This window comes from Uloborus diversus, chromosome 2, assembly GCF_026930045.1.
Source record: "Uloborus diversus isolate 005 chromosome 2, Udiv.v.3.1, whole genome shotgun sequence".
NCBI lineage: Eukaryota > Metazoa > Arthropoda > Arachnida > Araneae > Uloboridae > Uloborus > Uloborus diversus.
In genome coordinates, this window is record NC_072732.1 from 212,945,622 (window position 1) to 212,956,549 (window position 10,928).

Consider the following 10,928-nt stretch of genomic DNA (forward strand, 5'->3'; position numbering starts at 1 on the left):
CAGTGTCCTACAATTTATTTGATCATACGTTGATCACTAATATTATCAAAGGAAAATCATAATCGCATTTAAGAAATAGTATATCCTAGAAAAAAAAATACTACATTTCAAAACAGACAATAACTCATTCTTGAAGTGTACCCTTAGTAAATGAAAATATCTTCGATAAGGCGAGTGTCCTATCAAAAATTACTAACTTATTTGAGCACCTACTTTGACTTTTTCGTCGTACTAATAAATATATTTGTTTAACTCATGGTTTTATAATTGCCATTTCTCTGTTGAATTATAGTTCGTATCAGATCTTAATTTAAGAATTTCCAGTACCTAGTGTGCAATGCACAAAGAGTTATGTTCAGTAAAAGTCGTATTCGATTTTTTTCTACACCAACTTGAGTGAATTAAAACCAAGGATGGATCCAGGAATCCCTCAAGCGAGGGACGAAATTGCGTTTTTAGAACTTCAATTTTGGAAAAATTAGTTTCCAAATCCGCTTCCGTAACACAATCCATCATCGTTTAACATTGTATTTTTGGAACTGCAGTTTTGAAAAATTAGCAGAGGAAAGAGTGCTTGATACTTATTCCTTCCTTTAACGTTACCAAAAATGGTTTCAAATCGCGTTTTTAAGACCCCGAGTTTGAAATATTCCGAAACTTTTCCGATAGTGTTCCCATAAATTCTTAGCAGATTGACTAAAAAATGCTTTTGGAACTTTAATGTCGAAAAATGTCGACAGGGGCGATCGCCGCTCCCTTGCATTCGTCCATGATTAAAACGAAGAAAATATTTTGCAATTTTAACGTTATGTACAATTATTTGATTTCGAAGTCGTATATTTGCCAATTAATAAACTAACCTACTTGTATTTTTTAGAGAATATGAAATTTCAAGGTGTGGCTGAGATGTGCTTTTCTGCACTGTTATTGACAACCATCTTATCCGCAGGTTTTGCCTGCATTCTTTGTATCATTATGATGGCAAGAAAGTTCTTCACGAAAAGCTTCACTACGGCAATTAATTGGTAAGAAATTGGGTTTTCTGAAGGTAAGATTTGTAGACTATGTATATCACAATGAAAATAACTAAATAAATACTTTAATTTATAAAGAACAAAACAAAATAAAATTTATATCTTGCTGAAACTTAAGGTTTTTAAAACATTTTAATTTTTGCGTATAAAATTTTGTATTTTATATTACATGCGATTCTAAAGTCTCGCACTGACAAAGAAAATTTATTAAAAAAATTACTAAGATTTTTACACAATTACCCTCTTAATTTTGATCCTTAGATTTTAATTTTTTTTAATCATTAGTACAATTTTAGCTAAAGGCTTGTAGGTGGCGCTAATAGCGAAAACTAAAAATAGCGTTTATGGGAAGAAAAAGAAGTCACAGAGGGCCGCATGAGGGATTCCGAAAGTCAACCCCCCATATCGATTGATCTTAACACATATAGACAATACTAATATGACATTTTAATCCATGTAAGGACTGTTATGGCCAAATCCTCACTCTCTAGAAGGTAAACTCTAGCTGCTGTAATACCTGGCACGAAGTTGAAAGTCGCCAAAATCCTCTTAGAACTGTGAAAGTTTCACACGTAGAAATGTATTATTGTTGTGGAAAAAACTTTTTTAGATAAGGAATAATAATAAAAAAGTTTAAATCTGAAATAGTTTTCTTAAATGAGTTTTCTTTATCACTGCAAGACTTTATAAACATCATGTACATTAAATACGCATGATTTGAATTGTGATTTGTGATACATATTTCATATTTCAATAGCTATTTGTTCTTTCTTTTTTTATTAGGGTCCCAATGAAGATTTTCATCTCAAGTGAAGCTGAAGCACGACAAAACTTATCAGGTAAAGCATTTAAATAAAAGTTAAGTGTTTTTGGTGTGATCTACAGCAGTAGTGCCTACCCCCCCCCCCTTTTTTACCCCAGGGCCGCACATCATAATCTCTCGGGACAAAACACATAAAAAGTTATACATATTTCTTTAGAAACAAGAGAAAACATGGAAAAGGAATTTAAACCAAAAATCTTGTTATCACTAAAACATGCTTCTGTTGTTATTAGTTGTTACTTATGCCACTCGGGAACCCGAGCTTGGGTAGCCTGGCTACTCGATTTAAGGCAGGGTGGTTCGTTTTCCGTTTAATCGAGCAACTAATAAGGTGGAAGTCCGATTTGGCTTAGACGACACGATAGATGGCAGCAACATCTATGGACAGTTCGATAATTTGGACTGAAACCAGACGTCGAATAACTCCTTGCTTAGCACCCTCCAGAGGTATCCTTTCACTTGGAGGACTTAGTGACCACGAGCATATTTAACGTCCCCCAGTCACCATTAACGAAGACGGTGGATTTTCGACCGACTGGTATCCGGTCACAAGTTTGATGCCTTACCGATCAGGCCACCACGGCCCGCATGCTTCTTTTTTTGATAGGAAGTTTCCATCTGTTAGTTTGAAACCGAATCTCTGACCATATGGCTTTAAATTTGCAACTATTATTCTTAACAAACCGGACGAAGATGATCAGTTGTTTTGGAACAGTGGTTCTCAACGTGGAAGGGTTGCCCCCTAAGGGGGTGGGTGTAGGAAAACTTCAAGGAGGGCGTGAGTGTATAAAAATAACAAAATAAAAAAGTGATATTAACTACAATTTACCCATTTTTGTGGTCACATGTAAATAACTTGAGATTACCACTCTTTTTTGTACGTTTTTAAAGCTGAAAGTTTTCATCCCTTCCAGGATCTCCTTGATCCAGCGAAAAAAATCTCCCATCACGCATAGAAACTTTATTGTAGGAGCGTCTATTAGAGCATTTTGTTGCACTGAAAAAAGAAATTACCCACTGTTTCCAAATATTAGTCCAGAGAACTAAGAGTTTAAGTTGACATAGAATGGATGCTTTTAGAATCGAATTTGATACACTTTCTAATCATGCTCAGGGAACAGGCAAATACCTTTATTCTACACAACGGTGCCTGGTTTTGCTTTTTCCCCCCCCCCCAATACTTGCCAAAAGTAACCCCCATGGACGTAAGATTTATTTATTTTTCAAATCAAATAATAACTTCGAAGGGGAGCATGGCCTCAAAGCTTTTAAATTTCATGTTCACTAATTTTATTACATTAAAAATGTCCTATTTTCGCTGCAGGAGAAGTTAACTGTGATGACATTAGATATTCAAGCCTCAAAAGAATAGTTAAGTATTCTTAGAAAGGGCAAAAATGTCTCTATTGGCGCTGGAAATACAGCGTAAATTCTACACAATATTAAGAGTTTTTATAGAGTGAAACCTCAATAAGTAGTAGACCGGTTAAGTGGTCACTCCGTTTAAGTGGTCGTTTTTCTTTGGTCCTGACAAGGTCTCATTCACAGTAATGTAAAATGATCCTCCTTTACTGGTCACCAAATTTAATTTTACCTGGCTAACTAGTCACTCAAAAATTGCTTTCTAAAATTCCTTTTCCTTATTGGATCTTAGAAAATAGCGTCGGACTTAGTTAAAAGGCTGTTTGATATTCATTTTTCCTTGAAATCTCGATCCTCCGTTCTGGTCGTTCAAAGCATACTTCTTGCTGTGACTCTGCCAAGTGCCGAGAGTATAAATCTAACTCCTTCCAGCAAGGCATACAAAATCTAATACCTGGAGAAAGTTAGTCAGCATTTAACATCCGTTCAAGAAACTACAAACAGAATTCAAAGCTTGACGTATGTTACAAGAGTTCTTTTCTGTAAGCAACAACTTCATGAGTCAACATTGAAAGATTGTATTAATGTACCGTAACTACATTAAAATAAGTTGTTCTTTAGTAATGTATAAGTAAGAGAAAATAGAACAAAATAACTACCATTGGTATTTCTCCCCTTTTTAAAATTTCCACTAATTTACTATAGACATTCATTACATAAGCTATTGTTTTTCTCACAGAATTCTACTACTATTCCTGAATATTTGTAAGGCTTTTTTTTTCTTCCTTAATTTCCCACTCCACATAAGGAGTCACTCCGCATAAGTGGTCAAAAATTTTTGGTCCCTTGATTGACGACTTAACGAGGTTTTACTGTATTACAATCATAGGTGTAATCCGGGTCAGTTAGGACGATGACATATGACGTAATTGTTCTTTTGAGATTTAAACATAAAATCTCACCACAACTGACATTCCTAGCGCAAAAATATGACATTTTTACTGTAACTCAAATAAGTGATCAATTTGGTGCTTTTCCTCAAAATTTTGAAATTTTCTGGCAACTCCTTCTTTTATTCGCAACTCCAACGAACTATAGGGGGCACTGAAGTCACTGTCTAATGGCGGACTTAAAAACTAAAACAAACGCACATGGTAACGAAGAAAATGCTAAAAGTGTTGTGATTTTTGTTCGTACGTATGATTTTTTCGCTTTATTCTTTTTAAATTAATTTTCAAAGTCTTGTGGATATTCTGGCCCACGTAGAAAGAAATGAGAATTCAAGAAGCATTACTAAACGTCAAAGATTAATGCAAACTACGTAGTTCGTAGTTCTAAGCAGCTATTTCCACGATGTTGAATTCGATATTTATCAATTCTTGATAAAACTAAATAATAATTGAGGCCTAACAAGAATAACAATTAATGCTAGAAAATTCAATATGACATTACAAATTGTTATCGAAAGAAGATACTTTTTTGCCTTGCTTGGCTAGCGCTTATTGTTTTCCATTTGTAGCTGAGTTATTTCTCTCGAATTCCCGAATCGGTTAATTTAAAAATTTTCTGTTTCGATTTTTCTAATTTCTGAGTTACGATTAAATTGTGTCATATTATGCAAATCATCAACAAAAATCTCACGGATATATGGTGGTAGTTTTCTTTTCAGTTGATTGACCATTATTTCTTTTCACTTATCGAATTCTGTAATCTTACTACCATTTTATTCCACTCATGATAAAAATTAAAAATGGTTTAACTAAAAACGCGAAATCTCGCCAAGGCTACTTTGCTCGCACTATACTAAAACTGTAACCCTAAACAAATTTGGCGAAACCTTTCAACTGAGAATAAAAGGAATAAAGTAAATTCTTTCTCAGTTATTCATTTTGTTCTACGATAATATAGTCAAGAAAATATTTTGCATACTGTCCATTCCAACTAAATGCTGCTGTAAAATATGGTAAGTTTAATTAATTTAAGATTAAAAAAAAACTCCCATATTCTTACAAATTCATACAAAACAATAAAATTTTTTACATTGTATAACGTTATCCAAGGTTGTTAATCCAGAATTTTCGCTTTCACCTATTATTAAGGAAATAATGAACACTAACATTATTTTGAGGAGCTCGAGAATACTACTAAGGGACGAATTAATTTCTGTAGCTGAAAGCAAACTAAGATACATCGATTGCGTTAATAAATACTCAGAACAAACTGCCTGTGTTTACTTCAGCAGACACACATGGAACGCAACGTGGCAATGTTTTAGTTTCATTTGCAGTTTTGTAAATCACCGCAAGGTAGCGTATTCGAGCGCTGGAGTTCCGAATTACATTTCTCTCCATAAATAACTAGTATGATGTGGCCATCACGAAACTTTCTTCTATATCTTTCTTATAAGTCTGATCCCTCCTCATGCTTGATGAGGAAGCAATATTCCCTACAAAAACCAAATCACAGACGCCAAAACTTAACGACCATCCCAGTTCCCGATTTATCTCAAAAGCAAAGCAAAGACTGAAAATTGAAAATTATTTTAAAAGTCTTGCTTAAAATAATCACAAATATTTATTTGTTAACATACACAAGATGGCAACAGTTAAAAAGTTTAAATCATCGCGATTTTCTTGTCATTTTTCAACATAGACTAACAATAAGAGTAGACCGAGCTTTCTCATTCTTGCTGATAAAGAAAATTGGTTCATAGATGTATCATGTGACTAGTGGAAGGGCTTGGCGAACACTTGGCAGCATGGTTGCTAGATGGCAGCATTATCTATAGTTTGGCACTCGACATGTATTTTAAGACAATGTGTTTTCATTAAAAAAAACTTCCAGGTGCAGAGATTGAACTGTTTTTCTTTTAGTTATGCATTATTTTGACACTAGCAAAAATACCCGGCGTTGCCTGGGTCAGTAATAATTATTAGAAAAAATCGTTACTTGCTTTTGTTTTCTGTTTTAAGTGAAAGAATTTAAAACACATCTTTTTGACGTGATTAAAAATCGAGTTTCTTCCTTACCCATAAAACTAAAATAGCAATAAGTATAAAGAACAAAGTAGTATTGATTTAGAAACGAAAGCACTATATTTAAGCATATACAAATTTAAAAAACATGAAATTAATCTTCTCATATTTAAAAAGATTAATCTGTTGATACTTTTTTTTAAACATGGAGTCTAAAACCTTCTCTGTATGGCTAATGAAGTACGAAGTGATTAAAAAAAAGTAGCTGCGCTCGTAATCCCCTTATACTTGCTTTAGTTATTTCGGGAAATTTCAATCATTGTGGCTCTTGGTGCGATTTTACCGAATTTGCGAAAGTCGTTTCGGGGTACCTTCGATGACGCTCCCCCATTCTTTCCTTACTTTGTAAAACGATATGATATTAATTTTCGTCACAGAGATATCGTCGCCAGATGCTGAGATATTTTTGGTCACCATAAAATGGCGCTAAACAGTTTAATCCGAAATGTTACCAAAATAAGTAATACAATTTGGTGATTGTTTGAAATTGTGCAAAAAAGAAAATTAATGGAAGTTTTTGTGCTGTTTATGGATTTGCCTAATTTCGTTGCTGGATTATTTAACACAGTAAAAAAAGTCTTTTGAAAATTCTTTGATTGGCGATATTTTGTTTACATGGTGAAAGCTGAGAAACATTATGACGTAGTCTTCGGCTTCAAAAACAGCAACGTTGAAAAAACTGCCAAATGCATCAGCTACGGAAATCTTTCTGCAAAAATTTTGTCGATCTGCTGGTTGTTTGGATAATGAGTAAGTGTTCAATCAGCATAAATAATAAAAACCATTAATTACATTAAAGTTCCGTTTAAATGGAAAATCATCAGCCAAATCATGTATTATTTGCCAATCTTGTGCAAAAATCTTACTTCAAGATTTGACTTGAGAAAAGCCTTGAACAATCACGAAAAGAAAAGAAAGTCAACAATACCACAATTATCGCTATCGACAGGGAGTTGAGATGATACACTAAATACTGTATTGAGTTGAGGAAAGCCTTCGAACATGGATCTAAAAAGCTCATAACTCGTTTTTTATTCTACTTAGAAATTTCGAACAGGTGCCATCTTCAGCAGAAAAATCAGAGCTTTCGATGAACATATAATGTATTTTTTCATCCCAATATTAGAGAATTTATACAAAAATTGTGTTTTATTGCCCCCCTAAGGGGGTTTTGCCCCCCATAACGGGACGAAAACTACCCTATGTGTTATTCTGATGCATAAGCTATATTATTGTAAAGTTTCATCAAAACCCGTTCAGTAGTTTTTGCGTGAAAGAGTAACAAACATCCATACATCCATACATCCATACAGACAAACTTTCGCATATACACTGCTCAAAACAATTAGGGGAGCACATGATTTTAACAAAATTACGTAAAGATGTATACTAATAAGTAACATAAAATGAATAATCCATAATTTAAAGCCTACCAGGAAACGGAAGAAGAAAACTTCATATGCAAATCAGTGTTCATGCCGTCAAAAACCAGAAAAAGGAGGTAAGGGCAGAAATCGGGATGTGGCAGAAACATGTTTTCTTTTTTTTTTTTTTTGCCGCAACTGTGAAATTCGATTACGCAGTATTTTTTTCTTGAGACAAGGTTACTTGAGAATGTCTCAACAATGTGTTTACTGGAATCCATGATATGGCGCGTTATAGGCAGACTGGAATGCGGGCAATCATAACGTAGTATTGCGGACGCTGTTGGAGTCTCCAATAGTGTTGTTGCAAGGTTGTGGAATCGATTTCAAGAGACAGGAAATATTGGACGTCGATCAGGGCAAGGTCGGCCACAAGCCACTGCAGCAACTGATGACCGGTATATACTGTTAACACCCCGTTGAAGCAGAACAGAGAATGCTACGCAGCTGCAAAGATAGTTGCTCTTGATAAGAGGACGAAGGATGTCCAGCCAAACAGTACGTAATCGACTTTATGAGGGAGGGCTCTATGCACATAGGCCAATGGTCTGCATTCCGTTGACCCCCTCGCCACCGTGCGGCCAGAAGAAGATGGGCTGCTGAACATTGAGATTGGGAACAACATGATTGGAGCCAAGTGCTGTTTACAGATGAGTCCCAGATCAGTCTGGAATGTGACATCCAATGCGTTCTGGTATGGAGGTACAGGGTCACTCGAAATACCCCCGCATTTATTTGTGAAAGGTCACAATCCAGATTAGTTGGTTGGATGGTATGGGGTGGAATCAGCATAGGCGGACGTACGGACCTAAATATCATTCGGAATGGCACTTTGATGGGCTGAAGGTATGCAGACGAGATACTGCGACCTTTTATGTCATCCCTTACGCTGGAGCCATGAGAGATTCCTTTGTTTTCCAGGATGATATTGCTTGACCGCATAGAGCTCGTCTGGTGAAGAATGTGCTTGTAACTGAAACAATACAGCATATGGAATGACCAGCGTACTCTCCTGATCTGAATCCAGTCGAGCATGCTTGGGACATGCTCGAACGATGCATTGCTACGCGACCAAGGCCGTCTGTTGCTGTTCGAGACTTGGAGATTGCACTTCTTGAGGAGTGGAACAGTATTTCCCAAAGTACGATCGATAACCTCATCGCATCCATGGCAGAAACGGGTGTGCCGCAGTCTTAGATGTTCGAGGAGACCACACACTCTATTAAAACTTAAGCATCATGTCTAAACAGTACCTTCTTTCATCGTTTACATGTAACCAAATTGTTGCCCTAAATAATCTTTTCATGTTTCTTCCATATTTTCAAAGAATTAAAGCTTAATTCCAAAATTTTTTACTTCTTTTTTCTGTATTGCGCATTGATAGGCGTGTACTATCCATTGTATGCCAATACATGACTGTCTCGCTCGAATTTCTTCACTTTTTTGCTTGCTCCCCTAATTTTTTTGAGCAGTGTATAATAGTAGTAAGATTAGTAATAGTTTTTGATCAGTTTTCGGTAACTTTTATTTCATTTGGAGCTGTCAGCGTTGGCGTGAACGAAATGGCGTAAACGTTTTGCGTTAACGCAAAAATGTACTAATCGGTATCTTAAATTGAAACTGTAGGTAAAAATCTTACCGTTTGCTGATTCTTCTTGGTCGCTTGCATCTTTTATTGCTTAGAGAGTTATTGAAATTGACTAAAGAAAATGCACAATACTATCTAAACGAAAAACTCACTATTTTAACGAAATATTTACAACTTAGAATAACAAATTTACAAATCGAACTCCATAAAAGATCATTCTTCCGTGTTCCATCAATTCTATTTATTTTATTTCGCGCTGGCGTTGATCGTCTGCTACTATTAACGCCCGCTGTTGCTAGGATATAAACCAGTCACATGGTTTGGTTTATGAGCAGCAAAAGGGTTGCCATAGCTCGGTCTACTGTTATTATTAGTCTATGTTTTTCAACGATTAAAATCACGCGAATAATGCAGATGAAAGTTTATTACGATTCATCTTTCTTATTGTTGCAATTATAAAGCTATTTTTATTCACACAAAATCAGTCCCCCCCCCCCCCTCCATGGAGCGATTGGCAAAATTGAACCAACGCTTGTTTACATATGGATTCACATTTATTCCAAATTTCATCGAGAACGTAGCATTACTTATTCAGATATGGCACTCACAATGAAAACAAAGAACGTTCTATTGCGCCACCCCCTTTTCAGCTATCGACGCCAAAATAGAATCAACTCTAATACCTTCTAAGGGCTACTTTTCGATAAATTTTTGTTTGATTCCGTTCATTATTTCCTGAGATACAGTAGTCCCAATTGCCGACAAAAAACGTTCTATAGCTCAACCCCCGTTTGATTTCGTAGTTTTTGGTGTAGAGCGGCCACAAAAAACTGGTCACACACATACGTGACAAGCATACGGACACAAACATGGACACACAGTCAGACAGACATTTTCCAAAAATGGTCGAAATGGACTCAGCACACCTCAAAACGTTCGAATCCGTCAAAATTCGAAACTCGAAAATTTGCACGAATCCAATACTTCCTTCTATATATAAAATATAGAAGAAAGTAAAAATGGAAAATGAGGCACCCTTTTTTACACTTTCACCAAAACTGAGAAAAATTTAAAAACAAAAATAGTGTCAATTTTCGAATAATACTATGTTTACTTTTTAGATCACATCTAAAATCGGCAGAAAATAGCTAACATCAATCGGCTCAACAAGAGGCAAGACCGATTTTCCAGATTGAAAAGCTTAATGTAAAGTTATTTTTCCTGTAATAGAAAAAAGCCGATCAAATGGAACTTAATGGAATCAGAGATCCAATCCGAATCTTGTAATGAATTGTATAAAATGAGTTTTTTTTTTTTTTTTGAAGAAGTTAGAGAAATGTTTTTTCATGATGTGCGTACATACATTTTCTTTATGATTGTCGATGTTTGTATTCTAGTGTGGAAAGCAAGTTCAATAAAAGTCAACATATTTCGAAAGTCAAAAATAAAGAAGTAAAAAATATATTTATGTACGGCTAAACATTTTTTTTGTATTTTTTACTGTATTTTCTTTGGTCAGTTTAACGTACACGCACGCACACACAATAATTTTAGCTTACGTTCGACGAGCACGACCGGTAGCGACAGGTTAGTTAATCACGTGACAGCTAATGGTCACGTGCTCCAATTAACCAATCAACTACTTAGAATGGTAACCGGTTG

General features: G+C 35.3%; 1 long non-coding RNA gene across 1 annotated transcript; it reads left to right on the top strand.

The window, feature by feature from the left end:
• The first annotated feature begins 888 nt into the window (after positions 1-888).
• LOC129235198 (uncharacterized) lies at positions 889-10,693 on the top strand. Its single transcript, XR_008581572.1, has 3 exons — positions 889-1,025; positions 1,818-1,873; positions 10,388-10,693. It is a non-coding gene; the product is annotated as an uncharacterized LOC129235198 (long non-coding RNA).
• Positions 10,694-10,928: the final 235 nt, after the last annotated feature.